General features: G+C 53.5%; 30 non-coding genes across 30 annotated transcripts; 12 read left to right on the forward strand and 18 right to left on the reverse strand.

The window, feature by feature from the left end:
* Positions 1-1,262: 1,262 nt before the first annotated feature.
* TRNAE-UUC (transfer RNA glutamic acid (anticodon UUC)) lies at positions 1,263-1,334 on the reverse strand. Its single transcript has one exon. It is a non-coding gene; the product is annotated as a tRNA-Glu (tRNA).
* Positions 1,335-1,577: 243 nt separating this feature from the next.
* On the forward strand, positions 1,578-1,660 carry TRNAL-UAA (transfer RNA leucine (anticodon UAA)). Its single transcript has one exon. It is a non-coding gene; the product is annotated as a tRNA-Leu (tRNA).
* A 1,834-nt stretch (positions 1,661-3,494) lies between these two features.
* TRNAE-UUC (transfer RNA glutamic acid (anticodon UUC)) lies at positions 3,495-3,566 on the reverse strand. Its single transcript has one exon. It is a non-coding gene; the product is annotated as a tRNA-Glu (tRNA).
* A 243-nt stretch (positions 3,567-3,809) lies between these two features.
* TRNAL-UAA (transfer RNA leucine (anticodon UAA)) lies at positions 3,810-3,892 on the forward strand. The gene has a single exon. It is a non-coding gene; the product is annotated as a tRNA-Leu (tRNA).
* Positions 3,893-5,018: 1,126 nt separating this feature from the next.
* Positions 5,019-5,090, reverse strand: TRNAE-CUC (transfer RNA glutamic acid (anticodon CUC)). Its single transcript has one exon. It is a non-coding gene; the product is annotated as a tRNA-Glu (tRNA).
* A 630-nt stretch (positions 5,091-5,720) lies between these two features.
* On the reverse strand, positions 5,721-5,792 carry TRNAE-UUC (transfer RNA glutamic acid (anticodon UUC)). Its single transcript has one exon. It is a non-coding gene; the product is annotated as a tRNA-Glu (tRNA).
* A 243-nt stretch (positions 5,793-6,035) lies between these two features.
* On the forward strand, positions 6,036-6,118 carry TRNAL-UAA (transfer RNA leucine (anticodon UAA)). The gene has a single exon. It is a non-coding gene; the product is annotated as a tRNA-Leu (tRNA).
* A 1,834-nt stretch (positions 6,119-7,952) lies between these two features.
* On the reverse strand, positions 7,953-8,024 carry TRNAE-UUC (transfer RNA glutamic acid (anticodon UUC)). Its single transcript has one exon. It is a non-coding gene; the product is annotated as a tRNA-Glu (tRNA).
* A 243-nt stretch (positions 8,025-8,267) lies between these two features.
* On the forward strand, positions 8,268-8,350 carry TRNAL-UAA (transfer RNA leucine (anticodon UAA)). The gene has a single exon. It is a non-coding gene; the product is annotated as a tRNA-Leu (tRNA).
* Positions 8,351-9,476: 1,126 nt separating this feature from the next.
* Positions 9,477-9,548, reverse strand: TRNAE-CUC (transfer RNA glutamic acid (anticodon CUC)). The gene has a single exon. It is a non-coding gene; the product is annotated as a tRNA-Glu (tRNA).
* A 630-nt stretch (positions 9,549-10,178) lies between these two features.
* On the reverse strand, positions 10,179-10,250 carry TRNAE-UUC (transfer RNA glutamic acid (anticodon UUC)). The gene has a single exon. It is a non-coding gene; the product is annotated as a tRNA-Glu (tRNA).
* Positions 10,251-10,493: 243 nt separating this feature from the next.
* TRNAL-UAA (transfer RNA leucine (anticodon UAA)) lies at positions 10,494-10,576 on the forward strand. The gene has a single exon. It is a non-coding gene; the product is annotated as a tRNA-Leu (tRNA).
* Positions 10,577-11,702: 1,126 nt separating this feature from the next.
* Positions 11,703-11,774, reverse strand: TRNAE-CUC (transfer RNA glutamic acid (anticodon CUC)). Its single transcript has one exon. It is a non-coding gene; the product is annotated as a tRNA-Glu (tRNA).
* Positions 11,775-12,404: 630 nt separating this feature from the next.
* On the reverse strand, positions 12,405-12,476 carry TRNAE-UUC (transfer RNA glutamic acid (anticodon UUC)). The gene has a single exon. It is a non-coding gene; the product is annotated as a tRNA-Glu (tRNA).
* Positions 12,477-12,719: 243 nt separating this feature from the next.
* On the forward strand, positions 12,720-12,802 carry TRNAL-UAA (transfer RNA leucine (anticodon UAA)). Its single transcript has one exon. It is a non-coding gene; the product is annotated as a tRNA-Leu (tRNA).
* A 1,132-nt stretch (positions 12,803-13,934) lies between these two features.
* TRNAE-CUC (transfer RNA glutamic acid (anticodon CUC)) lies at positions 13,935-14,006 on the reverse strand. The gene has a single exon. It is a non-coding gene; the product is annotated as a tRNA-Glu (tRNA).
* A 630-nt stretch (positions 14,007-14,636) lies between these two features.
* TRNAE-UUC (transfer RNA glutamic acid (anticodon UUC)) lies at positions 14,637-14,708 on the reverse strand. Its single transcript has one exon. It is a non-coding gene; the product is annotated as a tRNA-Glu (tRNA).
* A 243-nt stretch (positions 14,709-14,951) lies between these two features.
* Positions 14,952-15,034, forward strand: TRNAL-UAA (transfer RNA leucine (anticodon UAA)). The gene has a single exon. It is a non-coding gene; the product is annotated as a tRNA-Leu (tRNA).
* A 1,126-nt stretch (positions 15,035-16,160) lies between these two features.
* TRNAE-CUC (transfer RNA glutamic acid (anticodon CUC)) lies at positions 16,161-16,232 on the reverse strand. Its single transcript has one exon. It is a non-coding gene; the product is annotated as a tRNA-Glu (tRNA).
* A 945-nt stretch (positions 16,233-17,177) lies between these two features.
* TRNAL-UAA (transfer RNA leucine (anticodon UAA)) lies at positions 17,178-17,260 on the forward strand. The gene has a single exon. It is a non-coding gene; the product is annotated as a tRNA-Leu (tRNA).
* Positions 17,261-19,409: 2,149 nt separating this feature from the next.
* TRNAL-UAA (transfer RNA leucine (anticodon UAA)) lies at positions 19,410-19,492 on the forward strand. Its single transcript has one exon. It is a non-coding gene; the product is annotated as a tRNA-Leu (tRNA).
* A 1,116-nt stretch (positions 19,493-20,608) lies between these two features.
* TRNAE-CUC (transfer RNA glutamic acid (anticodon CUC)) lies at positions 20,609-20,680 on the reverse strand. The gene has a single exon. It is a non-coding gene; the product is annotated as a tRNA-Glu (tRNA).
* Positions 20,681-21,310: 630 nt separating this feature from the next.
* On the reverse strand, positions 21,311-21,382 carry TRNAE-UUC (transfer RNA glutamic acid (anticodon UUC)). The gene has a single exon. It is a non-coding gene; the product is annotated as a tRNA-Glu (tRNA).
* Positions 21,383-21,625: 243 nt separating this feature from the next.
* TRNAL-UAA (transfer RNA leucine (anticodon UAA)) lies at positions 21,626-21,708 on the forward strand. The gene has a single exon. It is a non-coding gene; the product is annotated as a tRNA-Leu (tRNA).
* A 1,132-nt stretch (positions 21,709-22,840) lies between these two features.
* On the reverse strand, positions 22,841-22,912 carry TRNAE-CUC (transfer RNA glutamic acid (anticodon CUC)). Its single transcript has one exon. It is a non-coding gene; the product is annotated as a tRNA-Glu (tRNA).
* Positions 22,913-23,542: 630 nt separating this feature from the next.
* Positions 23,543-23,614, reverse strand: TRNAE-UUC (transfer RNA glutamic acid (anticodon UUC)). The gene has a single exon. It is a non-coding gene; the product is annotated as a tRNA-Glu (tRNA).
* Positions 23,615-23,857: 243 nt separating this feature from the next.
* TRNAL-UAA (transfer RNA leucine (anticodon UAA)) lies at positions 23,858-23,940 on the forward strand. The gene has a single exon. It is a non-coding gene; the product is annotated as a tRNA-Leu (tRNA).
* Positions 23,941-25,066: 1,126 nt separating this feature from the next.
* On the reverse strand, positions 25,067-25,138 carry TRNAE-CUC (transfer RNA glutamic acid (anticodon CUC)). Its single transcript has one exon. It is a non-coding gene; the product is annotated as a tRNA-Glu (tRNA).
* Positions 25,139-25,768: 630 nt separating this feature from the next.
* Positions 25,769-25,840, reverse strand: TRNAE-UUC (transfer RNA glutamic acid (anticodon UUC)). Its single transcript has one exon. It is a non-coding gene; the product is annotated as a tRNA-Glu (tRNA).
* A 243-nt stretch (positions 25,841-26,083) lies between these two features.
* Positions 26,084-26,166, forward strand: TRNAL-UAA (transfer RNA leucine (anticodon UAA)). Its single transcript has one exon. It is a non-coding gene; the product is annotated as a tRNA-Leu (tRNA).
* Positions 26,167-27,410: the final 1,244 nt, after the last annotated feature.

Here is a 27,410-nt window from a genome sequence, read left to right on the forward strand (position 1 = left end):
TCCATGCTCGAACGGAAGACACGTGTGTCCTGAGGGGAGCGCCAGACAGGCATTTCTCCGGCCAGGCAGACCCCTGCAGCACCCGTTAGGCTCCAAAGCCTGTACATTCCCAAGATGCCACTGGTCACTATGCAAATCAGACAGCCCTGGCCACACCCTCTCCGCCGCTGGGCTCTGCTGCTTTCGGTACGTGCAGTTCAGCTTTTTCTTACCCTGAACCAGACTTCCGTTTCAGCAAAAAGGTGGGTTGCAGTGGGTCCGGGATGCCATTTGGAGACAAAGCCTGCGGCCCTGTCAAAGATGACTTCCTGCCGCACACCATGTGGTCAGAAGCCTACGAAAAGAAGCGCACCTCGGAATACAGAATCTCACTTCCTCAAGAGCCTTGCACAAGAGATTTTCCTCCCGCCGAGGAAAGCAACTCAAAGGGAACCTTGCGAAAATCAAATTAGGAGCCAGATTGCGGGATGCTAGGCAAACTGTTTGTCAGAAAAGCAAATTCATTTTGAGAAGCCCTGACCTGCGGGAAGGAAAAGCATTCAAGGGCAGAAGAAGGACTGTTCCCTGACCGGGAATCGAACCCAGGCCGCGGCGGTGAGAGCGCCGAATCCTAACCACTAGACCACCAGGGAACCCACAGCTATACAGCAAAAGTTCCTACACTGCTCTCCTAGTGACAAAGCTCATGGGGGCTGAAAGCATATTTTATTCTACAGCGAATATGAATCAGAACTTGAAAAAACACTCATGATTCCACCAGACTGTTTGTCACTTCCAAGCACAGGCCATCCCCTCCCCCGTGCTACTGAACCGACGAATTCCTGTACAATCGGGATCCCCGGGAAATCACAAGAGGGACACCTAGTGGCCGCTGATAGCTCAAAGACAGCTGGTACACCTTCTCACACCTACCTCGTTATTCAGCTTGCTGGAAGAATACATTGCGAATGACCGATTCAAGAGTGCAAGGGAGAAGAGTGCTCCAAAGTAGATGTATACATCGCAGCCGGGTTTTCCAGCAATTTACCTTTCTGATGAGCTGGTACTGCACTTTACGCCCACATAGAGCACCTGACTGGGTGGGGGACTGCGTGCGCATGAAGGTGGCTGAGGGCAATGGGAGCAAAGCAACCTGGGACACAGGGGACCCAGCCCCTTTCCTCTGCTTTCGTCTATAGGTCGGGGTGCCTTTTTAAGGACCTTCGATTAAAAAAAGCTGAGCTGCGTGGACAAATTACGCACGTCTACGTCTTAGAGGGATCTTCCCTGACCGGGAATCGAACCCGGGCCGCGGCGGTGAAAGCGCCGAATCCTAGCCACTAGACCACCAGGGAGGAGATGCTCTTGTGAGCCTGCCTTGCTCACTTCCTTATTGTGACTAAGCTAACTCCACTGTATAGATTGCCCATAAAGTACGAGTGGGGAAAAGTTAGGTGTCACACAGTGTGTTTGTCATAAGCAATTACCTTTATCCTCCTGCAAAAGCCTTTTTACTCTGCAATCACCTCTTGCTGGACAGCCTGCGCTGGAGCAGCCAGCATGAAAAGGGAGCTGAGTAAGGCAGGGCCTAGGGTCTCACCAGGGTGGCCGAGTGGTTAAGGCGTTGGACTTAAGATCCAATGGACAGTTGTCCGCATGGGTTCGAGCCCCATCCCTGGTATGGGTTTTCAGCGGGTGTGTAGGAACTTGCAGATGCTTTTTTAAAGCATTTTCCTCTGCCCTCCTCACCCTCCCAGTGCCCTTCCTTAACAGTCCCAATTCACGTCTCAGCTGTGGGGTCTGCTGCTACTCTGCACTTAGCATGGATGCTTCCCAAAGCAATGCAGTGCCACCTACGCAGAGCCCCTGCTTAGAGAAATACACCTCCTATGTCTTTTCCCACTGAAGGGAGCAGGAGGAAGTACTTGCTTCCTGGGGAACATGGGCCTGCCACTGGAATTTGTTAACCCGCCTCTTGCGGATTTCTCCCCTTTCTTTGATTTACACCTGCAGGCTCTCCCTTGCCATCGGAGCAGGATCTGCTGATGCAGGCCCGGCAGGATCAAATGTGCAAAGGCTTGTCCCCAGGCCTCGGGAAAAAATTGAGCAGAGATTCCCGCCTCCGCCTCCGCCTCCGCCTCCTCTTGCCTTCCGAACGGGCTTCCAAACGGGCAATGCCCTGACGGGTCCCCCACGCCCCATCCTGCCCATGCCCACACCCCTGTATATGAGGGTGACCCATGTCCCTCACCCTCCATGCTCGAACGGAAGACACGTGTGTCCTGAGGGGAGCGCCAGACAGACATTTCTCCGGCCAGGCAGACCCCTGCAGCACCCGTTAGGCTCCAAAGCCTGTACATTCCCAAGATGCCACTGGTCACTATGCAAATCAGACAGCCCTGGCCACACCCTCTCCGCCGCTGGGCTCTGCTGCTTTCGGTACGTGCAGCTCAGCTTTTTCTTACCCTGAACCAGACTTCCGTTTCAGCAAAAAGGTGGGTTGCAGTGGGTCCGGGATGCCATTTGGAGACAAAGCCTGCGGCCCTGTCAAAGATGACTTCCTGCCGCACACCATGTGGTCAGAAGCCTACGAAAAGAAGCGCACCTCGGAATACAGAATCTCACTTCCTCAAGAGCCTTGCACAAGAGATTTTCCTCCCGCCGAGGAAAGCAACTCAAAGGGAACCTTGCGAAAATCAAATTAGGAGCCAGATTGCGGGATGCTAGGCAAACTGTTTGTCAGAAAAGCAAATTCATTTTGAGAAGCCCTGACCTGCGGGAAGGAAAAGCATTCAAGGGCAGAAGAAGGACTGTTTCCTAACCGGGAATCGAACCCGGGCCGCGGCGGTGAGAGCGCCGAATCCTAACCACTAGACCACCAGGGAACCCACAGCCATACAGCAAAAGTTCCTACACTGCTCTCCTAGTGACAAAGCTCATGGGGGCTGAAAGCATATTTTATTCTACAGCGAATATGAATCAGAACTTGAAAAAACACTCATGATTCCACCAGACTGTTTGTCACTTCCAAGCACAGGCCATCCCCTCCCCCGTGCCACTGAACCGACGAATTCCTGTACAATCGGGATCCCCGGGAAATCACAAGAGGGACACCTAGTGGCCGCTGATAGCTCAAAGACAGCTGGTACACCTTCTCACACCTACCTCGTTATTCAGCTTGCTGGAAGAATACATTGCGAATGACCGATTCAAGAGTGCAAGGGAGAAGAGTGCTCCAAAGTAGATGTATACATCGCAGCCGGGTTTTCCAGCAATTTACCTTTCTGATGAGCTGGTACTGCACTTTACGCCCACATAGAGCACCTCACTGGGTGGGGGACTGCGTGTGCATGAAGGTGGCTGAGGGCAATGGGAGCAAAGCAACCTGGGACACAGGGGACCCAGCCCCTTTCCTCTGCTTTCGTCTATAGGTCGGGGTGCCTTTTTAAGGACCTTCGATTAAAAAAAGCTGAGCTGCGTGGACAAATTACGCACGTCTACGTCTTAGAGGGATCTTCCCTGACCGGGAATCGAACCCGGGCCGCGGCGGTGAAAGCGCCGAATCCTAGCCACTAGACCACCAGGGAGGAGATGCTCTTGTGAGCCTGCCTTGCTCACTTCCTTATTGTGACTAAGCTAACTCCACTGTATAGATTGCCCATAAAGTACGAGTGGGGAAAAGTTAGGTGTCACACAGTGTGTTTGTCATAAGCAATTACCTTTATCCTCCTGCAAAAGCCTTTTTACTCTGCAATCACCTCTTGCTGGACAGCCTGCGCTGGAGCAGCCAGCATGAAAAGGGAGCTGAGTAAGGCAGGGCCTAGGGTCTCACCAGGGTGGCCGAGTGGTTAAGGCGTTGGACTTAAGATCCAATGGACAGTTGTCCGCATGGGTTCGAGCCCCATCCCTGGTATGGGTTTTCAGCGGGTGTGTAGGAACTTGCAGATGCTTTTTTAAAGCATTTTCCTCTGCCCTCCTCACCCTCCCAGTGCCCTTCCTTAACAGTCCCAATTCACGTCTCAGCTGTGGGGTCTGCTGCTACTCTGCACTTAGCATGGATGCTTCCCAAAGCAATGCAGTGCCACCTACGCAGAGCCCCTGCTTAGAGAAATACACCTCCTATGTCTTTTCCCACTGAAGGGAGCAGGAGGAAGTACTTGCTTCCTGGGGAACATGGGCCTGCCACTGGAATTTGTTAACCCGCCTCTTGCGGATTTCTCCCCTTTCTTTGATTTACACCTGCAGGCTCTCCCTTGCCATCGGAGCAGGATCTGCTGATGCAGGCCCGGCTGGATCAAATGTGCAAAGGCTTGTCCCCAGGCCTCGGGAAAAAATTGAGCAGAGATTCCCGCCTCCGCCTCCGCCTCCTCTTGCCTTCCGAACGGGCTTCCAAACGGGCAATGCCCTGACGGGTACCCCACGCCCCACCCTGCCCATGCCCACACCCCTGTATATGAGGGTGACCCATGTCCCTCACCCTCCATGCTCGAACGGAAGACACGTGTGTCCTGAGGGGAGCGCCAGACAGGCATTTCTCCGGCCAGGCAGACCCCTGCAGCACCCGTTAGGCTCCAAAGCCTGTACATTCCCAAGATGCCACTGGTCACTATGCAAATCAGACAGCCCTGGCCACACCCTCTCCGCCGCTGGGCTCTGCTGCTTTCGGTACGTGCAGCTCAGCTTTTTCTTACCCTGAACCAGACTTCCGTTTCAGCAAAAAGGTGGGTTGCAGTGGGTCCGGGATGCCATTTGGAGACAAAGCCTGCGGCCCTGTCAAAGATGACTTCCTGCCGCACACCATGTGGTCAGAAGCCTACGAAAAGAAGCGCACCTCGGAATACAGAATCTCACTTCCTCAAGAGCCTTGCACAAGAGATTTTCCTCCCGCCGAGGAAAGCAACTCAAAGGGAACCTTGCGAAAATCAAATTAGGAGCCAGATTGCGGGATGCTAGGCAAACTGTTTGTCAGAAAAGCAAATTCATTTTGAGAAGCCCTGACCTGCGGGAAGGAAAAGCATTCAAGGGCAGAAGAAGGACTGTTCCCTGACCGGGAATCGAACCCGGGCCGCGGCGGTGAGAGCGCCGAATCCTAACCACTAGACCACCAGGGAACCCACAGCTATACAGCAAAAGTTCCTACACTGCTCTCCTAGTGACAAAGCTCATGGGGGCTGAAAGCATATTTTATTCTACAGCGAATATGAATCAGAACTTGAAAAAACACTCATGATTCCACCAGACTGTTTGTCACTTCCAAGCACAGGCCATCCCCTCCCCCGTGCTACTGAACCGACGAATTCCTGTACAATCGGGATCCCCGGGAAATCACAAGAGGGACACCTAGTGGCCGCTGATAGCTCAAAGACAGCTGGTACACCTTCTCACACCTACCTCGTTATTCAGCTTGCTGGAAGAATACATTGCGAATGACCGATTCAAGAGTGCAAGGGAGAAGAGTGCTCCAAAGTAGATGTATACATCGCAGCCGGGTTTTCCAGCAATTTACCTTTCTGATGAGCTGGTACTGCACTTTACGCCCACATAGAGCACCTGACTGGGTGGGGGACTGCGTGCGCATGAAGGTGGCTGAGGGCAATGGGAGCAAAGCAACCTGGGACACAGGGGACCCAGCCCCTTTCCTCTGCTTTCGTCTATAGGTCGGGGTGCCTTTTTAAGGACCTTCGATTAAAAAAAGCTGAGCTGCGTGGACAAATTACGCACGTCTACGTCTTAGAGGGATCTTCCCTGACCGGGAATCGAACCCGGGCCGCGGCGGTGAAAGCGCCGAATCCTAGCCACTAGACCACCAGGGAGGAGATGCTCTTGTGAGCCTGCCTTGCTCACTTCCTTATTGTGACTAAGCTAACTCCACTGTATAGATTGCCCATAAAGTACGAGTGGGGAAAAGTTAGGTGTCACACAGTGTGTTTGTCATAAGCAATTACCTTTATCCTCCTGCAAAAGCCTTTTTACTCTGCAATCACCTCTTGCTGGACAGCCTGCGCTGGAGCAGCCAGCATGAAAAGGGAGCTGAGTAAGGCAGGGCCTAGGGTCTCACCAGGGTGGCCGAGTGGTTAAGGCGTTGGACTTAAGATCCAATGGACAGTTGTCCGCATGGGTTCGAGCCCCATCCCTGGTATGGGTTTTCAGCGGGTGTGTAGGAACTTGCAGATGCTTTTTTAAAGCATTTTCCTCTGCCCTCCTCACCCTCCCAGTGCCCTTCCTTAACAGTCCCAATTCACGTCTCAGCTGTGGGGTCTGCTGCTACTCTGCACTTAGCATGGATGCTTCCCAAAGCAATGCAGTGCCACCTACGCAGAGCCCCTGCTTAGAGAAATACACCTCCTATGTCTTTTCCCACTGAAGGGAGCAGGAGGAAGTACTTGCTTCCTGGGGAACATGGGCCTGCCACTGGAATTTGTTAACCCGCCTCTTGCGGATTTCTCCCCTTTCTCTGATTTACACCTGCAGGCTCTCCCTTGCCATCGGAGCAGGATCTGCTGATGCAGGCCCGGCAGGATCAAATGTGCAAAGGCTTGTCCCCAGGCCTCGGGAAAAAATTGAGCAGAGATTCCCGCCTCCGCCTCCGCCTCCGCCTCCTCTTGCCTTCCGAACGGGCTTCCAAACGGGCAATGCCCTGACGGGTCCCCCACGCCCCATCCTGCCCATGCCCACACCCCTGTATATGAGGGTGACCCATGTCCCTCACCCTCCATGCTCGAACGGAAGACACGTGTGTCCTGAGGGGAGCGCCAGACAGACATTTCTCCGGCCAGGCAGACCCCTGCAGCACCCGTTAGGCTCCAAAGCCTGTACATTCCCAAGATGCCACTGGTCACTATGCAAATCAGACAGCCCTGGCCACACCCTCTCCGCCGCTGGGCTCTGCTGCTTTCGGTACGTGCAGCTCAGCTTTTTCTTACCCTGAACCAGACTTCCGTTTCAGCAAAAAGGTGGGTTGCAGTGGGTCCGGGATGCCATTTGGAGACAAAGCCTGCGGCCCTGTCAAAGATGACTTCCTGCCGCACACCATGTGGTCAGAAGCCTACGAAAAGAAGCGCACCTCGGAATACAGAATCTCACTTCCTCAAGAGCCTTGCACAAGAGATTTTCCTCCCGCCGAGGAAAGCAACTCAAAGGGAACCTTGCGAAAATCAAATTAGGAGCCAGATTGCGGGATGCTAGGCAAACTGTTTGTCAGAAAAGCAAATTCATTTTGAGAAGCCCTGACCTGCGGGAAGGAAAAGCATTCAAGGGCAGAAGAAGGACTGTTTCCTGACCGGGAATCGAACCCGGGCCGCGGCGGTGAGAGCGCCGAATCCTAACCACTAGACCACCAGGGAACCCACAGCCATACAGCAAAAGTTCCTACACTGCTCTCCTAGTGACAAAGCTCATGGGGGCTGAAAGCATATTTTATTCTACAGCGAATATGAATCAGAACTTGAAAAAACACTCATGATTCCACCAGACTGTTTGTCACTTCCAAGCACAGGCCATCCCCTCCCCCGTGCCACTGAACCGACGAATTCCTGTACAATCGGGATCCCCGGGAAATCACAAGAGGGACACCTAGTGGCCGCTGATAGCTCAAAGACAGCTGGTACACCTTCTCACACCTACCTCGTTATTCAGCTTGCTGGAAGAATACATTGCGAATGACCGATTCAAGAGTGCAAGGGAGAAGAGTGCTCCAAAGTAGATGTATACATCGCAGCCGGGTTTTCCAGCAATTTACCTTTCTGATGAGCTGGTACTGCACTTTACGCCCACATAGAGCACCTGACTGGGTGGGGGACTGCGTGTGCATGAAGGTGGCTGAGGGCAATGGGAGCAAAGCAACCTGGGACACAGGGGACCCAGCCCCTTTCCTCTGCTTTCGTCTATAGGTCGGGGTGCCTTTTTAAGGACCTTCGATTAAAAAAAGCTGAGCTGCGTGGACAAATTACGCACGTCTACGTCTTAGAGGGATCTTCCCTGACCGGGAATCGAACCCGGGCCGCGGCGGTGAAAGCGCCGAATCCTAGCCACTAGACCACCAGGGAGGAGATGCTCTTGTGAGCCTGCCTTGCTCACTTCCTTATTGTGACTAAGCTAACTCCACTGTATAGATTGCCCATAAAGTACGAGTGGGGAAAAGTTAGGTGTCACACAGTGTGTTTGTCATAAGCAATTACCTTTATCCTCCTGCAAAAGCCTTTTTACTCTGCAATCACCTCTTGCTGGACAGCCTGCGCTGGAGCAGCCAGCATGAAAAGGGAGCTGAGTAAGGCAGGGCCTAGGGTCTCACCAGGGTGGCCGAGTGGTTAAGGCGTTGGACTTAAGATCCAATGGACAGTTGTCCGCATGGGTTCGAGCCCCATCCCTGGTATGGGTTTTCAGCGGGTGTGTAGGAACTTGCAGATGCTTTTTTAAAGCATTTTCCTCTGCCCTCCTCACCCTCCCAGTGCCCTTCCTTAACAGTCCCAATTCACGTCTCAGCTGTGGGGTCTGCTGCTACTCTGCACTTAGCATGGATGCTTCCCAAAGCAATGCAGTGCCACCTACGCAGAGCCCCTGCTTAGAGAAATACACCTCCTATGTCTTTTCCCACTGAAGGGAGCAGGAGGAAGTACTTGCTTCCTGGGGAACATGGGCCTGCCACTGGAATTTGTTAACCCGCCTCTTGCGGATTTCTCCCCTTTCTTTGATTTACACCTGCAGGCTCTCCCTTGCCATCGGAGCAGGATCTGCTGATGCAGGCCCGGCTGGATCAAATGTGCAAAGGCTTGTCCCCAGGCCTCGGGAAAAAATTGAGCAGAGATTCCCGCCTCCGCCTCCGCCTCCTCTTGCCTTCCGAACGGGCTTCCAAACGGGCAATGCCCTGACGGGTACCCCACGCCCCACCCTGCCCATGCCCACACCCCTGTATATGAGGGTGACCCATGTCCCTCACCCTCCATGCTCGAACGGAAGACACGTGTGTCCTGAGGGGAGCGCCAGACAGGCATTTCTCCGGCCAGGCAGACCCCTGCAGCACCCGTTAGGCTCCAAAGCCTGTACATTCCCAAGATGCCACTGGTCACTATGCAAATCAGACAGCCCTGGCCACACCCTCTCCGCCGCTGGGCTCTGCTGCTTTCGGTACGTGCAGCTCAGCTTTTTCTTACCCTGAACCAGACTTCCGTTTCAGCAAAAAGGTGGGTTGCAGTGGGTCCGGGATGCCATTTGGAGACAAAGCCTGCGGCCCTGTCAAAGATGACTTCCTGCCGCACACCATGTGGTCAGAAGCCTACGAAAAGAAGCGCACCTCGGAATACAGAATCTCACTTCCTCAAGAGCCTTGCACAAGAGATTTTCCTCCCGCCGAGGAAAGCAACTCAAAGGGAACCTTGCGAAAATCAAATTAGGAGCCAGATTGCGGGATGCTAGGCAAACTGTTTGTCAGAAAAGCAAATTCATTTTGAGAAGCCCTGACCTGCGGGAAGGAAAAGCATTCAAGGGCAGAAGAAGGACTGTTCCCTGACCGGGAATCGAACCCGGGCCGCGGCGGTGAGAGCGCCGAATCCTAACCACTAGACCACCAGGGAACCCACAGCTATACAGCAAAAGTTCCTACACTGCTCTCCTAGTGACAAAGCTCATGGGGGCTGAAAGCATATTTTATTCTACAGCGAATATGAATCAGAACTTGAAAAAACACTCATGATTCCACCAGACTGTTTGTCACTTCCAAGCACAGGCCATCCCCTCCCCCGTGCTACTGAACCGACGAATTCCTGTACAATCGGGATCCCCGGGAAATCACAAGAGGGACACCTAGTGGCCGCTGATAGCTCAAAGACAGCTGGTACACCTTCTCACACCTACCTCGTTATTCAGCTTGCTGGAAGAATACATTGCGAATGACCGATTCAAGAGTGCAAGGGAGAAGAGTGCTCCAAAGTAGATGTATACATCGCAGCCGGGTTTTCCAGCAATTTACCTTTCTGATGAGCTGGTACTGCACTTTACGCCCACATAGAGCACCTGACTGGGTGGGGGACTGCGTGCGCATGAAGGTGGCTGAGGGCAATGGGAGCAAAGCAACCTGGGACACAGGGGACCCAGCCCCTTTCCTCTGCTTTCGTCTATAGGTCGGGGTGCCTTTTTAAGGACCTTCGATTAAAAAAAGCTGAGCTGCGTGGACAAATTACGCACGTCTACGTCTTAGAGGGATCTTCCCTGACCGGGAATCGAACCCGGGCCGCGGCGGTGAAAGCGCCGAATCCTAGCCACTAGACCACCAGGGAGGAGATGCTCTTGTGAGCCTGCCTTGCTCACTTCCTTATTGTGACTAAGCTAACTCCACTGTATAGATTGCCCATAAAGTACGAGTGGGGAAAAGTTAGGTGTCACACAGTGTGTTTGTCATAAGCAATTACCTTTATCCTCCTGCAAAAGCCTTTTTACTCTGCAATCACCTCTTGCTGGACAGCCTGCGCTGGAGCAGCCAGCATGAAAAGGGAGCTGAGTAAGGCAGGGCCTAGGGTCTCACCAGGGTGGCCGAGTGGTTAAGGCGTTGGACTTAAGATCCAATGGACAGTTGTCCGCATGGGTTCGAGCCCCATCCCTGGTATGGGTTTTCAGCGGGTGTGTAGGAACTTGCAGATGCTTTTTTAAAGCATTTTCCTCTGCCCTCCTCACCCTCCCAGTGCCCTTCCTTAACAGTCCCAATTCACGTCTCAGCTGTGGGGTCTGCTGCTACTCTGCACTTAGCATGGATGCTTCCCAAAGCAATGCAGTGCCACCTACGCAGAGCCCCTGCTTAGAGAAATACACCTCCTATGTCTTTTCCCACTGAAGGGAGCAGGAGGAAGTACTTGCTTCCTGGGGAACATGGGCCTGCCACTGGAATTTGTTAACCCGCCTCTTGCGGATTTCTCCCCTTTCTTTGATTTACACCTGCAGGCTCTCCCTTGCCATCGGAGCAGGATCTGCTGATGCAGGCCCGGCAGGATCAAATGTGCAAAGGCTTGTCCCCAGGCCTCGGGAAAAAATTGAGCAGAGATTCCCGCCTCCGCCTCCGCCTCCTCTTGCCTTCCGAACGGGCTTCCAAACGGGCAATGCCCTGACGGGTACCCCACGCCCCACCCTGCCCATGCCCACACCCCTGTATATGAGGGTGACCCATGTCCCTCACCCTCCATGCTCGAACGGAAGACACGTGTGTCCTGAGGGGAGCGCCAGACAGGCATTTCTCCGGCCAGGCAGACCCCTGCAGCACCCGTTAGGCTCCAAAGCCTGTACATTCCCAAGATGCCACTGGTCACTATGCAAATCAGACAGCCCTGGCCACACCCTCTCCGCCGCTGGGCTCTGCTGCTTTCGGTACGTGCAGCTCAGCTTTTTCTTACCCTGAACCAGACTTCCGTTTCAGCAAAAAGGTGGGTTGCAGTGGGTCCGGGATGCCATTTGGAGACAAAGCCTGCGGCCCTGTCAAAGATGACTTCCTGCCGCACACCATGTGGTCAGAAGCCTACGAAAAGAAGCGCACCTCGGAATACAGAATCTCACTTCCTCAAGAGCCTTGCACAAGAGATTTTCCTCCCGCCGAGGAAAGCAACTCAAAGGGAACCTTGCGAAAATCAAATTAGGAGCCAGATTGCGGGATGCTAGGCAAACTGTTTGTCAGAAAAGCAAATTCATTTTGAGAAGCCCTGACCTGCGGGAAGGAAAAGCATTCAAGGGCAGAAGAAGGACTGTTCCCTGACCGGGAATCGAACCCGGGCCGCGGCGGTGAGAGCGCCGAATCCTAACCACTAGACCACCAGGGAACCCACAGCTATACAGCAAAAGTTCCTACACTGCTCTCCTAGTGACAAAGCTCATGGGGGCTGAAAGCATATTTTATTCTACAGCGAATATGAATCAGAACTTGAAAAAACACTCATGATTCCACCAGACTGTTTGTCACTTCCAAGCACAGGCCATCCCCTCCCCCGTGCTACTGAACCGACGAATTCCTGTATAATCGGGATCCCCGGGAAATCACAAGAGGGACACCTAGTGGCCGCTGATAGCTCAAAGACAGCTGGTACACCTTCTCACACCTACCTCGTTATTCAGCTTGCTGGAAGAATACATTGCGAATGACCGATTCAAGAGTGCAAGGGAGAAGAGTGCTCCAAAGTAGATGTATACATCGCAGCCGGGTTTTCCAGCAATTTACCTTTCTGATGAGCTGGTACTGCACTTTACGCCCACATAGAGCACCTGACTGGGTGGGGGACTGCGTGCGCATGAAGGTGGCTGAGGGCAATGGGAGCAAAGCAACCTGGGACACAGGGGACCCAGCCCCTTTCCTCTGCTTTCGTCTATAGGTCGGGGTGCCTTTTTAAGGACCTTCGATTAAAAAAAGCTGAGCTGCGTGGACAAATTACGCACGTCTACGTCTTAGAGGGATCTTCCCTGACCGGGAATCGAACCCGGGCCGCGGCGGTGAAAGCGCCGAATCCTAGCCACTAGACCACCAGGGAGGAGATGCTCTTGTGAGCCTGCCTTGCTCACTTCCTTATTGTGACTAAGCTAACTCCACTGTATAGATTGCCCATAAAGTACGAGTGGGGAAAAGTTAGGTGTCACACAGTGTGTTTGTCATAAGCAATTACCTTTATCCTCCTGCAAAAGCCTTTTTACTCTGCAATCACCTCTTGCTGGACAGCCTGCGCTGGAGCAGCCAGCATGAAAAGGGAGCTGAGTAAGGCAGGGCCTAGGGTCTCACCAGGGTGGCCGAGTGGTTAAGGCGTTGGACTTAAGATCCAATGGACAGTTGTCCGCATGGGTTCGAGCCCCATCCCTGGTATGGGTTTTCAGCGGGTGTGTAGGAACTTGCAGATGCTTTTTTAAAGCATTTTCCTCTGCCCTCCTCACCCTCCCAGTGCCCTTCCTTAACAGTCCCAATTCACGTCTCAGCTGTGGGGTCTGCTGCTACTCTGCACTTAGCATGGATGCTTCCCAAAGCAATGCAGTGCCACCTACGCAGAGCCCCTGCTTAGAGAAATACACCTCCTATGTCTTTTCCCACTGAAGGGAGCAGGAGGAAGTACTTGCTTCCTGGGGAACATGGGCCTGCCACTGGAATTTGTTAACCCGCCTCTTGCGGATTTCTCCCCTTTCTTTGATTTACACCTGCAGGCTCTCCCTTGCCATCGGAGCAGGATCTGCTGATGCAGGCCCGGCAGGATCAAATGTGCAAAGGCTTGTCCCCAGGCCTCGGGAAAAAATTGAGCAGAGATTCCCGCCTCCGCCTCCGCCTCCGCCTCCTCTTGCCTTCCGAACGGGCTTCCAAACGGGCAATGCCCTGACGGGTCCCCCACGCCCCATCCTGCCCATGCCCACACCCCTGTATATGAGGGTGACCCATGTCCCTCACCCTCCATGCTCGAACGGAAGACACGTGTGTCCTGAGGGGAGCGCCAGACAGGCATTTCTCCGGCCAGGCAGACCCCTGCAGCACCCGTTAGGCTCCAAAGCCTGTAGATTCCCAAGATGCCACTGGTCACTATGCAAATCAGACAGCCCTGGCCACACCCTCTCCGCCGCTGGGCTCTGCTGCTTTCGGTACGTGCAGCTCAGCTTTTTCTTACCCTGAACCAGACTTCCGTTTCAGCAAAAAGGTGGGTTGCAGTGGGTCCGGGATGCCATTTGGAGACAAAGCCTGCGGCCCTGTCAAAGATGACTTCCTGCCGCACACCATGTGGTCAGAAGCCTACGAAAAGAAGCGCACCTCGGAATACAGAATCTCACTTCCTCAAGAGCCTTGCACAAGAGATTGTCCTCCCGCCGAGGAAAGCAACTCAAAGGGAACCTTGCGAAAATCAAATTAGGAGCCAGATTGCGGGATGCTAGGCAAACTGTTTGTCAGAAAAGCAAATTCATTTTGAGAAGCCCTGACCTGCGGGAAGGAAAAGCATTCAAGGGCAGAAGAAGGACTGTTCCCTGACCGGGAATCGAACCCGGGCCGCGGCGGTGAGAGCGCCGAATCCTAACCACTAGACCACCAGGGAACCCACAGCCATACAGCAAAAGTTCCTACACTGCTCTCCTAGTGACAAAGCTCATGGGGGCTGAAAGCATATTTTATTCTACAGCGAATATGAATCAGAACTTGAAAAAACACTCATGATTCCACCAGACTGTTTGTCACTTCCAAGCACAGGCCATCCCCTCCCCCGTGCTACTGAACCGACGAATTCCTGTACAATCGGGATCCCCGGGAAATCACAAGAGGGACACCTAGTGGCCGCTGATAGCTCAAAGACAGCTGGTACACCTTCTCACACATACCTCGTTATTCAGCTTGCTGGAAGAATACATTGCGAATGACCGATTCAAGAGTGCAAGGGAGAAGAGTGCTCCAAAGTAGATGTATACATCGCAGCCGGGTTTTCCAGCAATTTACCTTTCTGATGAGCTGGTACTGCACTTTACGCCCACATAGAGCACCTGACTGGGTGGGGGACTGCGTGCGCATGAAGGTGGCTGAGGGCAATGGGAGCAAAGCAACCTGGGACACAGGGGACCCAGCCCCTTTCCTCTGCTTTCGTCTATAGGTCGGGGTGCCTTTTTAAGGACCTTCGATTAAAAAAAGCTGAGCTGCGTGGACAAATTACGCACGTCTACGTCTTAGAGGGATCTTCCCTGACCGGGAATCGAACCCGGGCCGCGGCGGTGAAAGCGCCGAATCCTAGCCACTAGACCACCAGGGAGGAGATGCTCTTGTGAGCCTGCCTTGCTCACTTCCTTATTGTGACTAAGCTAACTCCACTGTATAGATTGCCCATAAAGTACGAGTGGGGAAAAGTTAGGTGTCACACAGTGTGTTTGTCATAAGCAATTACCTTTATCCTCCTGCAAAAGCCTTTTTACTCTGCAATCACCTCTTGCTGGACAGCCTGCGCTGGAGCAGCCAGCATGAAAAGGGAGCTGAGTAAGGCAGGGCCTAGGGTCTCACCAGGGTGGCCGAGTGGTTAAGGCGTTGGACTTAAGATCCAATGGACAGTTGTCCGCATGGGTTCGAGCCCCATCCCTGGTATGGGTTTTCAGCGGGTGTGTAGGAACTTGCAGATGCTTTTTTAAAGCATTTTCCTCTGCCCTCCTCACCCTCCCAGTGCCCTTCCTTAACAGTCCCAATTCACGTCTCAGCTGTGGGGTCTGCTGCTACTCTGCACTTAGCATGGATGCTTCCCAAAGCAATGCAGTGCCACCTACGCAGAGCCCCTGCTTAGAGAAATACACCTCCTATGTCTTTTCCCACTGAAGGGAGCAGGAGGAAGTACTTGCTTCCTGGGGAACATGGGCCTGCCACTGGAATTTGTTAACCCGCCTCTTGCGGATTTCTCCCCTTTCTTTGATTTACACCTGCAGGCTCTCCCTTGCCATCGGAGCAGGATCTGCTGATGCAGGCCCGGCTGGATCAAATGTGCAAAGGCTTGTCCCCAGGCCTCGGGAAAAAATTGAGCAGAGATTCCCGCCTCCGCCTCCGCGTCCTCTTGCCTTCCGAACGGGCTTCCAAACGGGCAATGCCCTGACGGGTACCCCACGCCCCACCCTGCCCATGCCCACACCCCTGTATATGAGGGTGACCCATGTCCCTCACCCTCCATGCTCGAACGGAAGACACGTGTGTCCTGAGGGGAGCGCCAGACAGGCATTTCTCCGGCCAGGCAGACCCCTGCAGCACCCGTTAGGCTCCAAAGCCTGTACATTCCCAAGATGCCACTGGTCACTATGCAAATCAGACAGCCCTGGCCACACCCTCTCCGCCGCTGGGCTCTGCTGCTTTCGGTACGTGCAGTTCAGCTTTTTCTTACCCTGAACCAGACTTCCGTTTCAGCAAAAAGGTGGGTTGCAGTGGGTCCGGGATGCCATTTGGAGACAAAGCCTGCGGCCCTGTCAAAGATGACTTCCTGCCGCACACCATGTGGTCAGAAGCCTACGAAAAGAAGCGCACCTCGGAATACAGAATCTCACTTCCTCAAGAGCCTTGCACAAGAGATTTTCCTCCCGCCGAGGAAAGCAACTCAAAGGGAACCTTGCGAAAATCAAATTAGGAGCCAGATTGCGGGATGCTAGGCAAACTGTTTGTCAGAAAAGCAAATTCATTTTGAGAAGCCCTGACCTGCGGGAAGGAAAAGCATTCAAGGGCAGAAGAAGGACTGTTCCCTGACCGGGAATCGAACCCGGGCCGCGGCGGTGAGAGCGCCGAATCCTAACCACTAGACCACCAGGGAACCCACAGCTATACAGCAAAAGTTCCTACACTGCTCTCCTAGTGACAAAGCTCATGGGGGCTGAAAGCATATTTTATTCTACAGCGAATATGAATCAGAACTTGAAAAAACACTCATGATTCCACCAGACTGTTTGTCACTTCCAAGCACAGGCCATCCCCTCCCCCGTGCTACTGAACCGACGAATTCCTGTACAATCGGGATCCCCGGGAAATCACAAGAGGGACACCTAGTGGCCGCTGATAGCTCAAAGACAGCTGGTACACCTTCTCACACCTACCTCGTTATTCAGCTTGCTGGAAGAATACATTGCGAATGACCGATTCAAGAGTGCAAGGGAGAAGAGTGCTCCAAAGTAGATGTATACATCGCAGCCGGGTTTTCCAGCAATTTACCTTTCTGATGAGCTGGTACTGCACTTTACGCCCACATAGAGCACCTGACTGGGTGGGGGACTGCGTGCGCATGAAGGTGGCTGAGGGCAATGGGAGCAAAGCAACCTGGGACACAGGGGACCCAGCCCCTTTCCTCTGCTTTCGTCTATAGGTCGGGGTGCCTTTTTAAGGACCTTCGATTAAAAAAAGCTGAGCTGCGTGGACAAATTACGCACGTCTACGTCTTAGAGGGATCTTCCCTGACCGGGAATCAAACCCGGGCCGCGGCGGTGAAAGCGCCGAATCCTAGCCACTAGACCACCAGGGAGGAGATGCTCTTGTGAGCCTGCCTTGCTCACTTCCTTATTGTGACTAAGCTAACTCCACTGTATAGATTGCCCATAAAGTACGAGTGGGGAAAAGTTAGGTGTCACACAGTGTGTTTGTCATAAGCAATTACCTTTATCCTCCTGCAAAAGCCTTTTTACTCTGCAATCACCTCTTGCTGGACAGCCTGCGCTGGAGCAGCCAGCATGAAAAGGGAGCTGAGTAAGGCAGGGCCTAGGGTCTCACCAGGGTGGCCGAGTGGTTAAGGCGTTGGACTTAAGATCCAATGGACAGTTGTCCGCATGGGTTCGAGCCCCATCCCTGGTATGGGTTTTCAGCGGGTGTGTAGGAACTTGCAGATGCTTTTTTAAAGCATTTTCCTCTGCCCTCCTCACCCTCCCAGTGCCCTTCCTTAACAGTCCCAATTCACGTCTCAGCTGTGGGGTCTGCTGCTACTCTGCACTTAGCATGGATGCTTCCCAAAGCAATGCAGTGCCACCTACGCAGAGCCCCTGCTTAGAGAAATACACCTCCTATGTCTTTTCCCACTGAAGGGAGCAGGAGGAAGTACTTGCTTCCTGGGGAACATGGGCCTGCCACTGGAATTTGTTAACCCGCCTCTTGCGGATTTCTCCCCTTTCTTTGATTTACACCTGCAGGCTCTCCCTTGCCATCGGAGCAGGATCTGCTGATGCAGGCCCGGCAGGATCAAATGTGCAAAGGCTTGTCCCCAGGCCTCGGGAAAAAATTGAGCAGAGATTCCCGCCTCCGCCTCCGCCTCCGCCTCCTCTTGCCTTCCGAACGGGCTTCCAAACGGGCAATGCCCTGACGGGTCCCCCACGCCCCATCCTGCCCATGCCCACACCCCTGTATATGAGGGTGACCCATGTCCCTCACCCTCCATGCTCGAACGGAAGACACGTGTGTCCTGAGGGGAGCGCCAGACAGACATTTCTCCGGCCAGGCAGACCCCTGCAGCACCCGTTAGGCTCCAAAGCCTGTACATTCCCAAGATGCCACTGGTCACTATGCAAATCAGACAGCCCTGGCCACACCCTCTCCGCCGCTGGGCTCTGCTGCTTTCGGTACGTGCAGCTCAGCTTTTTCTTACCCTGAACCAGACTTCCGTTTCAGCAAAAAGGTGGGTTGCAGTGGGTCCGGGATGCCATTTGGAGACAAAGCCTGCGGCCCTGTCAAAGATGACTTCCTGCCGCACACCATGTGGTCAGAAGCCTACGAAAAGAAGCGCACCTCGGAATACAGAATCTCACTTCCTCAAGAGCCTTGCACAAGAGATTTTCCTCCCGCCGAGGAAAGCAACTCAAAGGGAACCTTGCGAAAATCAAATTAGGAGCCAGATTGCGGGATGCTAGGCAAACTGTTTGTCAGAAAAGCAAATTCATTTTGAGAAGCCCTGACCTGCGGGAAGGAAAAGCATTCAAGGGCAGAAGAAGGACTGTTTCCTGACCGGGAATCGAACCCGGGCCGCGGCGGTGAGAGCGCCGAATCCTAACCACTAGACCACCAGGGAACCCACAGCCATACAGCAAAAGTTCCTACACTGCTCTCCTAGTGACAAAGCTCATGGGGGCTGAAAGCATATTTTATTCTACAGCGAATATGAATCAGAACTTGAAAAAACACTCATGATTCCACCAGACTGTTTGTCACTTCCAAGCACAGGCCATCCCCTCCCCCGTGCCACTGAACCGACGAATTCCTGTACAATTGGGATCCCCGGGAAATCACAAGAGGGACACCTAGTGGCCGCTGATAGCTCAAAGACAGCTGGTACACCTTCTCACACCTACCTCGTTATTCAGCTTGCTGGAAGAATACATTGCGAATGACCGATTCAAGAGTGCAAGGGAGAAGAGTGCTCCAAAGTAGATGTATACATCGCAGCCGGGTTTTCCAGCAATTTACCTTTCTGATGAGCTGGTACTGCACTTTACGCCCACATAGAGCACCTGACTGGGTGGGGGACTGCGTGTGCATGAAGGTGGCTGAGGGCAATGGGAGCAAAGCAACCTGGGACACAGGGGACCCAGCCCCTTTCCTCTGCTTTCGTCTATAGGTCGGGGTGCCTTTTTAAGGACCTTCGATTAAAAAAAGCTGAGCTGCGTGGACAAATTACGCACGTCTACGTCTTAGAGGGATCTTCCCTGACCGGGAATCGAACCCGGGCCGCGGCGGTGAAAGCGCCAAATCCTAGCCACTAGACCACCAGGGAGGAGATGCTCTTGTGAGCCTGCCTTGCTCACTTCCTTATTGTGACTAAGCTAACTCCACTGTATAGATTGCCCATAAAGTACGAGTGGGGAAAAGTTAGGTGTCACACAGTGTGTTTGTCATAAGCAATTACCTTTATCCTCCTGCAAAAGCCTTTTTACTCTGCAATCACCTCTTGCTGGACAGCCTGCGCTGGAGCAGCCAGCATGAAAAGGGAGCTGAGTAAGGCAGGGCCTAGGGTCTCACCAGGGTGGCCGAGTGGTTAAGGCGTTGGACTTAAGATCCAATGGACAGTTGTCCGCATGGGTTCGAGCCCCATCCCTGGTATGGGTTTTCAGCGGGTGTGTAGGAACTTGCAGATGCTTTTTTAAAGCATTTTCCTCTGCCCTCCTCACCCTCCCAGTGCCCTTCCTTAACAGTCCCAATTCACGTCTCAGCTGTGGGGTCTGCTGCTACTCTGCACTTAGCATGGATGCTTCCCAAAGCAATGCAGTGCCACCTACGCAGAGCCCCTGCTTAGAGAAATACACCTCCTATGTCTTTTCCCACTGAAGGGAGCAGGAGGAAGTACTTGCTTCCTGGGGAACATGGGCCTGCCACTGGAATTTGTTAACCCGCCTCTTGCGGATTTCTCCCCTTTCTTTGATTTACACCTGCAGGCTCTCCCTTGCCATCGGAGCAGGATCTGCTGATGCAGGCCCGGCTGGATCAAATGTGCAAAGGCTTGTCCCCAGGCCTCGGGAAAAAATTGAGCAGAGATTCCCGCCTCCGCCTCCGCCTCCTCAATGGGCTTCCAAACGGGCAATGCCCTGACGGGTACCCCACGCCCCACCCTGCCCATGCCCACACCCCTGTATATGAGGGTGACCCATGTCCCTCACCCTCCATGCTCGAACGGAAGACACGTGTGTCCTGAGGGGAGCGCCAGACAGGCATTTCTCCGGCCAGGCAGACCCCTGCAGCACCCGTTAGGCTCCAAAGCCTGTACATTCCCAAGATGCCACTGGTCACTATGCAAATCAGACAGCCCTGGCCACACCCTCTCCGCCGCTGGGCTCTGCTGCTTTCGGTACGTGCAGCTCAGCTTTTTCTTACCCTGAACCAGACTTCCGTTTCAGCAAAAAGGTGGGTTGCAGTGGGTCCGGGATGCCATTTGGAGACAAAGCCTGCGGCCCTGTCAAAGATGACTTCCTGCCGCACACCATGTGGTCAGAAGCCTACGAAAAGAAGCGCACCTCGGAATACAGAATCTCACTTCCTCAAGAGCCTTGCACAAGAGATTTTCCTCCCGCCGAGGAAAGCAACTCAAAGGGAACCTTGCGAAAATCAAATTAGGAGCCAGATTGCGGGATGCTAGGCAAACTGTTTGTCAGAAAAGCAAATTCATTTTGAGAAGCCCTGACCTGCGGGAAGGAAAAGCATTCAAGGGCAGAAGAAGGACTGTTCCCTGACCGGGAATCGAACCCGGGCCGCGGCGGTGAGAGCGCCGAATCCTAACCACTAGACCACCAGGGAACCCACAGCTATACAGCAAAAGTTCCTACACTGCTCTCCTAGTGACAAAGCTCATGGGGGCTGAAAGCATATTTTATTCTACAGCGAATATGAATCAGAACTTGAAAAAACACTCATGATTCCACCAGACTGTTTGTCACTTCCAAGCACAGGCCATCCCCTCCCCCGTGCTACTGAACCGACGAATTCCTGTATAATCGGGATCCCCGGGAAATCACAAGAGGGACACCTAGTGGCCGCTGATAGCTCAAAGACAGCTGGTACACCTTCTCACACCTACCTCGTTATTCAGCTTGCTGGAAGAATACATTGCGAATGACCGATTCAAGAGTGCAAGGGAGAAGAGTGCTCCAAAGTAGATGTATACATCGCAGCCGGGTTTTCCAGCAATTTACCTTTCTGATGAGCTGGTACTGCACTTTACGCCCACATAGAGCACCTGACTGGGTGGGGGACTGCGTGCGCATGAAGGTGGCTGAGGGCAATGGGAGCAAAGCAACCTGGGACACAGGGGACCCAGCCCCTTTCCTCTGCTTTCGTCTATAGGTCGGGGTGCCTTTTTAAGGACCTTCGATTAAAAAAAGCTGAGCTGCGTGGACAAATTACGCACGTCTACGTCTTAGAGGGATCTTCCCTGACCGGGAATCGAACCCGGGCCGCGGCGGTGAAAGCGCCGAATCCTAGCCACTAGACCACCAGGGAGGAGATGCTCTTGTGAGCCTGCCTTGCTCACTTCCTTATTGTGACTAAGCTAACTCCACTGTATAGATTGCCCATAAAGTACGAGTGGGGAAAAGTTAGGTGTCACACAGTGTGTTTGTCATAAGCAATTACCTTTATCCTCCTGCAAAAGCCTTTTTACTCTGCAATCACCTCTTGCTGGACAGCCTGCGCTGGAGCAGCCAGCATGAAAAGGGAGCTGAGTAAGGCAGGGCCTAGGGTCTCACCAGGGTGGCCGAGTGGTTAAGGCGTTGGACTTAAGATCCAATGGACAGTTGTCCGCATGGGTTCGAGCCCCATCCCTGGTATGGGTTTTCAGCGGGTGTGTAGGAACTTGCAGATGCTTTTTTAAAGCATTTTCCTCTGCCCTCCTCACCCTCCCAGTGCCCTTCCTTAACAGTCCCAATTCACGTCTCAGCTGTGGGGTCTGCTGCTACTCTGCACTTAGCATGGATGCTTCCCAAAGCAATGCAGTGCCACCTACGCAGAGCCCCTGCTTAGAGAAATACACCTCCTATGTCTTTTCCCACTGAAGGGAGCAGGAGGAAGTACTTGCTTCCTGGGGAACATGGGCCTGCCACTGGAATTTGTTAACCCGCCTCTTGCGGATTTCTCCCCTTTCTTTGATTTACACCTGCAGGCTCTCCCTTGCCATCGGAGCAGGATCTGCTGATGCAGGCCCGGCAGGATCAAATGTGCAAAGGCTTGTCCCCAGGCCTCGGGAAAAAATTGAGCAGAGATTCCCGCCTCCGCCTCCGCCTCCGCCTCCTCTTGCCTTCCGAACGGGCTTCCAAACGGGCAATGCCCTGACGGGTCCCCCACGCCCCATCCTGCCCATGCCCACACCCCTGTATATGAGGGTGACCCATGTCCCTCACCCTCCATGCTCGAACGGAAGACACGTGTGTCCTGAGGGGAGCGCCAGACAGGCATTTCTCCGGCCAGGCAGACCCCTGCAGCACCCGTTAGGCTCCAAAGCCTGTAGATTCCCAAGATGCCACTGGTCACTATGCAAATCAGACAGCCCTGGCCACACCCTCTCCGCCGCTGGGCTCTGCTGCTTTCGGTACGTGCAGCTCAGCTTTTTCTTACCCTGAACCAGACTTCCGTTTCAGCAAAAAGGTGGGTTGCAGTGGGTCCGGGATGCCATTTGGAGACAAAGCCTGCGGCCCTGTCAAAGATGACTTCCTGCCGCACACCATGTGGTCAGAAGCCTACGAAAAGAAGCGCACCTCGGAATACAGAATCTCACTTCCTCAAGAGCCTTGCACAAGAGATTGTCCTCCCGCCGAGGAAAGCAACTCAAAGGGAACCTTGCGAAAATCAAATTAGGAGCCAGATTGCGGGATGCTAGGCAAACTGTTTGTCAGAAAAGCAAATTCATTTTGAGAAGCCCTGACCTGCGGGAAGGAAAAGCATTCAAGGGCAGAAGAAGGACTGTTCCCTGACCGGGAATCGAACCCGGGCCGCGGCGGTGAGAGCGCCGAATCCTAACCACTAGACCACCAGGGAACCCACAGCCATACAGCAAAAGTTCCTACACTGCTCTCCTAGTGACAAAGCTCATGGGGGCTGAAAGCATATTTTATTCTACAGCGAATATGAATCAGAACTTGAAAAAACACTCATGATTCCACCAGACTGTTTGTCACTTCCAAGCACAGGCCATCCCCTCCCCCGTGCTACTGAACCGACGAATTCCTGTACAATCGGGATCCCCGGGAAATCACAAGAGGGACACCTAGTGGCCGCTGATAGCTCAAAGACAGCTGGTACACCTTCTCACACATACCTCGTTATTCAGCTTGCTGGAAGAATACATTGCGAATGACCGATTCAAGAGTGCAAGGGAGAAGAGTGCTCCAAAGTAGATGTATACATCGCAGCCGGGTTTTCCAGCAATTTACCTTTCTGATGAGCTGGTACTGCACTTTACGCCCACATAGAGCACCTGACTGGGTGGGGGACTGCGTGCGCATGAAGGTGGCTGAGGGCAATGGGAGCAAAGCAACCTGGGACACAGGGGACCCAGCCCCTTTCCTCTGCTTTCGTCTATAGGTCGGGGTGCCTTTTTAAGGACCTTCGATTAAAAAAAGCTGAGCTGCGTGGACAAATTACGCACGTCTACGTCTTAGAGGGATCTTCCCTGACCGGGAATCGAACCCGGGCCACGGCGGTGAAAGCGCCGAATCCTAGCCACTAGACCACCAGGGAGGAGATGCTCTTGTGAGCCTGCCTTGCTCACTTCCTTATTGTGACTAAGCTAACTCCACTGTATAGATTGCCCATAAAGTACGAGTGGGGAAAAGTTAGGTGTCACACAGTGTGTTTGTCATAAGCAATTACCTTTATCCTCCTGCAAAAGCCTTTTTACTCTGCAATCACCTCTTGCTGGACAGCCTGCGCTGGAGCAGCCAGCATGAAAAGGGAGCTGAGTAAGGCAGGGCCTAGGGTCTCACCAGGGTGGCCGAGTGGTTAAGGCGTTGGACTTAAGATCCAATGGACAGTTGTCCGCATGGGTTCGAGCCCCATCCCTGGTATGGGTTTTCAGCGGGTGTGTAGGAACTTGCAGATGCTTTTTTAAAGCATTTTCCTCTGCCCTCCTCACCCTCCCAGTGCCCTTCCTTAACAGTCCCAATTCACGTCTCAGCTGTGGGGTCTGCTGCTACTCTGCACTTAGCATGGATGCTTCCCAAAGCAATGCAGTGCCACCTACGCAGAGCCCCTGCTTAGAGAAATACACCTCCTATGTCTTTTCCCACTGAAGGGAGCAGGAGGAAGTACTTGCTTCCTGGGGAACATGGGCCTGCCACTGGAATTTGTTAACCCGCCTCTTGCGGATTTCTCCCCTTTCTTTGATTTACACCTGCAGGCTCTCCCTTGCCATCGGAGCAGGATCTGCTGATGCAGGCCCGGCTGGATCAAATGTGCAAAGGCTTGTCCCCAGGCCTCGGGAAAAAATTGAGCAGAGATTCCCGCCTCCGCCTCCGCGTCCTCTTGCCTTCCGAACGGGCTTCCAAACGGGCAATGCCCTGACGGGTACCCCACGCCCCACCCTGCCCATGCCCACACCCCTGTATATGAGGGTGACCCATGTCCCTCACCCTCCATGCTCGAACGGAAGACACGTGTGTCCTGAGGGGAGCGCCAGACAGGCATTTCTCCGGCCAGGCAGACCCCTGCAGCACCCGTTAGGCTCCAAAGCCTGTACATTCCCAAGATGCCACTGGTCACTATGCAAATCAGACAGCCCTGGCCACACCCTCTCCGCCGCTGGGCTCTGCTGCTTTCGGTACGTGCAGTTCAGCTTTTTCTTACCCTGAACCAGACTTCCGTTTCAGCAAAAAGGTGGGTTGCAGTGGGTCCGGGATGCCATTTGGAGACAAAGCCTGCGGCCCTGTCAAAGATGACTTCCTGCCGCACACCATGTGGTCAGAAGCCTACGAAAAGAAGCGCACCTCGGAATACAGAATCTCACTTCCTCAAGAGCCTTGCACAAGAGATTTTCCTCCCGCCGAGGAAAGCAACTCAAAGGGAACCTTGCGAAAATCAAATTAGGAGCCAGATTGCGGGATGCTAGGCAAACTGTTTGTCAGAAAAGCAAATTCATTTTGAGAAGCCCTGACCTGCGGGAAGGAAAAGCATTCAAGGGCAGAAGAAGGACTGTTCCCTGACCGGGAATCGAACCCGGGCCGCGGCGGTGAGAGCGCCGAATCCTAACCACTAGACCACCAGGGAACCCACAGCTATACAGCAAAAGTTCCTACACTGCTCTCCTAGTGACAAAGCTCATGGGGGCTGAAAGCATATTTTATTCTACAGCGAATATGAATCAGAACTTGAAAAAACACTCATGATTCCACCAGACTGTTTGTCACTTCCAAGCACAGGCCATCCCCTCCCCCGTGCTACTGAACCGACGAATTCCTGTACAATCGGGATCCCCGGGAAATCACAAGAGGGACACCTAGTGGCCGCTGATAGCTCAAAGACAGCTGGTACACCTTCTCACACCTACCTCGTTATTCAGCTTGCTGGAAGAATACATTGCGAATGACCGATTCAAGAGTGCAAGGGAGAAGAGTGCTCCAAAGTAGATGTATACATCGCAGCCGGGTTTTCCAGCAATTTACCTTTCTGATGAGCTGGTACTGCACTTTACGCCCACATAGAGCACCTGACTGGGTGGGGGACTGCGTGCGCATGAAGGTGGCTGAGGGCAATGGGAGCAAAGCAACCTGGGACACAGGGGACCCAGCCCCTTTCCTCTGCTTTCGTCTATAGGTCGGGGTGCCTTTTTAAGGACCTTCGATTAAAAAAAGCTGAGCTGCGTGGACAAATTACGCACGTCTACGTCTTAGAGGGATCTTCCCTGACCGGGAATCGAACCCGGGCCGCGGCGGTGAAAGCGCCGAATCCTAGCCACTAGACCACCAGGGAGGAGATGCTCTTGTGAGCCTGCCTTGCTCACTTCCTTATTGTGACTAAGCTAACTCCACTGTATAGATTGCCCATAAAGTACGAGTGGGGAAAAGTTAGGTGTCACACAGTGTGTTTGTCATAAGCAATTACCTTTATCCTCCTGCAAAAGCCTTTTTACTCTGCAATCACCTCTTGCTGGACAGCCTGCGCTGGAGCAGCCAGCATGAAAAGGGAGCTGAGTAAGGCAGGGCCTAGGGTCTCACCAGGGTGGCCGAGTGGTTAAGGCGTTGGACTTAAGATCCAATGGACAGTTGTCCGCATGGGTTCGAGCCCCATCCCTGGTATGGGTTTTCAGCGGGTGTGTAGGAACTTGCAGATGCTTTTTTAAAGCATTTTCCTCTGCCCTCCTCACCCTCCCAGTGCCCTTCCTTAACAGTCCCAATTCACGTCTCAGCTGTGGGGTCTGCTGCTACTCTGCACTTAGCATGGATGCTTCCCAAAGCAATGCAGTGCCACCTACGCAGAGCCCCTGCTTAGAGAAATACACCTCCTATGTCTTTTCCCACTGAAGGGAGCAGGAGGAAGTACTTGCTTCCTGGGGAACATGGGCCTGCCACTGGAATTTGTTAACCCGCCTCTTGCGGATTTCTCCCCTTTCTTTGATTTACACCTGCAGGCTCTCCCTTGCCATCGGAGCAGGATCTGCTGATGCAGGCCCGGCAGGATCAAATGTGCAAAGGCTTGTCCCCAGGCCTCGGGAAAAAATTGAGCAGAGATTCCCGCCTCCGCCTCCGCCTCCGCCTCCTCTTGCCTTCCGAACGGGCTTCCAAACGGGCAATGCCCTGACGGGTCCCCCACGCCCCATCCTGCCCATGCCCACACCCCTGTATATGAGGGTGACCCATGTCCCTCACCCTCCATGCTCGAACGGAAGACACGTGTGTCCTGAGGGGAGCGCCAGACAGACATTTCTCCGGCCAGGCAGACCCCTGCAGCACCCGTTAGGCTCCAAAGCCTGTACATTCCCAAGATGCCACTGGTCACTATGCAAATCAGACAGCCCTGGCCACACCCTCTCCGCCGCTGGGCTCTGCTGCTTTCGGTACGTGCAGCTCAGCTTTTTCTTACCCTGAACCAGACTTCCGTTTCAGCAAAAAGGTGGGTTGCAGTGGGTCCGGGATGCCATTTGGAGACAAAGCCTGCGGCCCTGTCAAAGATGACTTCCTGCCGCACACCATGTGGTCAGAAGCCTACGAAAAGAAGCGCACCTCGGAATACAGAATCTCACTTCCTCAAGAGCCTTGCACAAGAGATTTTCCTCCCGCCGAGGAAAGCAACTCAAAGGGAACCTTGCGAAAATCAAATTAGGAGCCAGATTGCGGGATGCTAGGCAAACTGTTTGTCAGAAAAGCAAATTCATTTTGAGAAGCCCTGACCTGCGGGAAGGAAAAGCATTCAAGGGCAGAAGAAGGACTGTTTCCTGACCGGGAATCGAACCCGGGCCGCGGCGGTGAGAGCGCCGAATCCTAACCACTAGACCACCAGGGAACCCACAGCCATACAGCAAAAGTTCCTACACTGCTCTCCT

Source organism: Triturus cristatus, chromosome 5_2 (assembly GCF_964204655.1).
Source record: "Triturus cristatus chromosome 5_2, aTriCri1.1, whole genome shotgun sequence".
NCBI classification, from domain to species: domain Eukaryota; kingdom Metazoa; phylum Chordata; class Amphibia; order Caudata; family Salamandridae; genus Triturus; species Triturus cristatus.